General features: G+C 45.2%; 1 long non-coding RNA gene across 1 annotated transcript; it reads right to left on the reverse strand.

The window, feature by feature from the left end:
- Window positions 1-298: 298 nt before the first annotated feature.
- LOC122546229 (uncharacterized) lies at window positions 299-2,012 on the reverse strand. The gene is made up of 2 exons (XR_015759884.1): window positions 1,020-2,012; window positions 299-571 (listed from the first exon to the last, which is right to left on the reverse strand). It is a non-coding gene; the product is annotated as an uncharacterized LOC122546229 (long non-coding RNA).
- Window positions 2,013-2,734: the final 722 nt, after the last annotated feature.

Consider the following 2,734-nt stretch of genomic DNA (forward strand, 5'->3'; position numbering starts at 1 on the left):
GATTATTCCCAATACTCAACTTTTCATGTCATGGTGATGGAGATGCAGGCACTCTCCTGACTGACATGAAACTTAAAATTTAAGCAATGACACTTTGGAGGCGTTCACTCCACCTTTCCTCACAGTGGTCCATCAACACCTGGGTTCACTGCTTCCACCAGACTGCGCCAAATGGCAATGTGGTTTCAAGCTACCTTCGACGGGTAGTGGACTGTTGAGGTTTAAATATATTCCACACAGGTTACATTACGATGGTAAATATCATGTCAGTAATGAAAAGACTTGCACATATCATAGCAACTGTGAGAATTTGCTTTATTCATTGATACATAATGTAAATTTTAAAAAAACCATTCACACATTTCATTAGTTTATACTAAAATACAACTCTGGATCTACATAGTGAGAACATACACCTTGGGGAATACAGTACAACTGGACAATCTTTCAGAGATTGTGTCTGAAGAGCGTGTTGTTCAGGAGCAGCAGGTACATTTCTCAGAGGTATTCCCTTTACACACACAGCCATTGGCACAGTTGGTGCATGCTGCAGGACAGCAAGAGCAGCAACCTGAGAGGAGAGGACAAAGACACAAATCACTCACAATCAATTCGTTCACTGAAAGCTCCCACAGCCTCCCATGACAGCACCCAGTTCCTCCCTCACAAACCCATCAGTCTCCCATCTCCCAGTCACCCCCCTGAAGAGGCTCAGCAGCACATCCCAGTGAGAGACATTTTGAGGGAAGATATTCCTGTCACTATCTCCACAACACGGTTTCTAATGAGAAGTCTATAAGATCAGCGCTTTCCGATGGGAACCTCAGACATTGCTTTAAGCAGCAGCTTCTGGTCTGGAGATTCTTCCGATTGGACATTGTAGAAATCGGATGGCAATTCAATCCGGTGTAATCCCGGATCATGTATGTGTCTGTGGTATCCCTGTGTGAGTTGTGCCCAGGACTATGTGTCACACCAATAGAACGGGAGCAGTTTGAAAGCCTGTCCCAGTGACTCACTTTTCTGGCAGCGTCCAGCTTTGCTGGTGGCACATTGACAGTTGGAGCATCTGCAGGTGTTTTCACAGGAGCAGGATCCTGAAAAGAGGAAAAACACAGAGAGTGAGTGGTGTGCACCGCCCAGCAATGGCCCCAGGCACGGGCTAGGCACGGGGCCCGGCTCTTTGTGCCATTGCCCTGGGCTGCAGTGAGTTGAAGAAGCAGCCTGGTCTGCACTCTGTCCATCGCCTCACTTATCATTTCCTTCTTCCCAGATTAAAGACTTTTACGATTTAAAATGAATTAGTTTCACAAGATTTCTGGGCTAATACGAGGTTGAATTGATTGGTTATGAAAAAAATAATGAAAGAACATACAAACACAGAGAATCGAAATATAGGACAAATTATCAGTATCTGAGCTGTGTCTGTGTTGGAGGTGATGTGTCTCACAACCTACATACAGGAGTGGGTCAGTCTTTGTTGCTTGTCCACCTTTCTGTGTGTAAAAGGGATCCGGAACCTCCCCAACTATGAACACAGACAGGGCTCGGGGGTGGGGTGTGTATTTTACGCACTGTCTTCTCTGTATTTGGACTGTCTTATGTACATGTCATTGTCACTGTTTTGTGAGTGAAAGTGGATTTGAGGTTTGTCCACATTTCCCTGAAAACTGGTTGAACGGGAGGGTTTGGGGCCTGGCTTTGCCATTCCTCTCCCTTGTAAATTTGCTGTTATCTCCGTTTACATCTGTTAGTGGTGACTGTTTTGTAAACTGTGGATTGTTTTATAAACTAAAAAAAGGAAAAGAAAAACAGAGTCCGGGTGAATGACGTAAACCTCGACAAATCGATTTTGTCCATTGTATCATTCCCAGCTCTGTGTGTCCCTGTTCTTTGGTTTCACTTAATTGTCACGTGTCTGCCCATTTCCCCCTTCTCCTTTTCTGAGCCGTTTATTATCTCCCTCATTGCTCACTACTTCCTGATCTCCCATTCCTGAGCAAACCTGGAGACCTCCCTCAAGTTAGTACCAGAAGATGGGAGAATTACAAAATTACCCCCTTGTTCAAAAAGGGTATGCCCAGCAATTACAAACCAATCAGTTCAACTTTGGTCGTGAGGAAACTTCTGGTAATGACAATTTGCGAGAAAATTAATACGAATATGGACAAATATCAGTTAATCAGGTCGAGTCGGAATTGCACCCTGTGGGAAGGTGATGCTTAACTAACTTGGTGCACTTTTATAAAGACATAAAAGAGAGGGTGGCTATGGTTAATGCAATCAATAACATGTACAAGAACACACTAGTTAGCACTGCTGCCTCACAGCGCCAGAGACCCGGGTTCAATTCCCGCCTCGGACAACTGTCTGTGTGGAGTTTGCACATTCTCCCCATGTCTGTGTGGGTTTCCTCCAGGTGCTCTGGTTCCCTCCCACCGTCCAAAAATGTGCAGGTCAGGTGAATTGGCCATGCTAAATTGCCAGTAGTGTTAGGTGAAGGGGTAAATGTAGGGGACTGGGTCTGGGTGGGTTGCTCTTCGGAGGGTCAGTGTGGACTTGTTGGGCCGAAGAGCCTGTCTCCTACCTTCCAGTCAATCTGTGCCCAAATGGCCAGCTCTCCCTCTATTCCATGTGATCTATCCATGTTAAACAGTCGACAATGCAGAACCTTTTTGAATATCTTGATGAAGTCCATATTGACAGTATCCACTGCCTTGCCTTCATTAATCTT

This window comes from Chiloscyllium plagiosum, unplaced genomic scaffold (assembly GCF_037043375.1).
Source record: "Chiloscyllium plagiosum isolate Xiang-an unplaced genomic scaffold, Cpla_swu_hap1 HiC_scaffold_17, whole genome shotgun sequence".
NCBI classification, from domain to species: Eukaryota; Metazoa; Chordata; class Chondrichthyes; order Orectolobiformes; family Hemiscylliidae; genus Chiloscyllium; species Chiloscyllium plagiosum.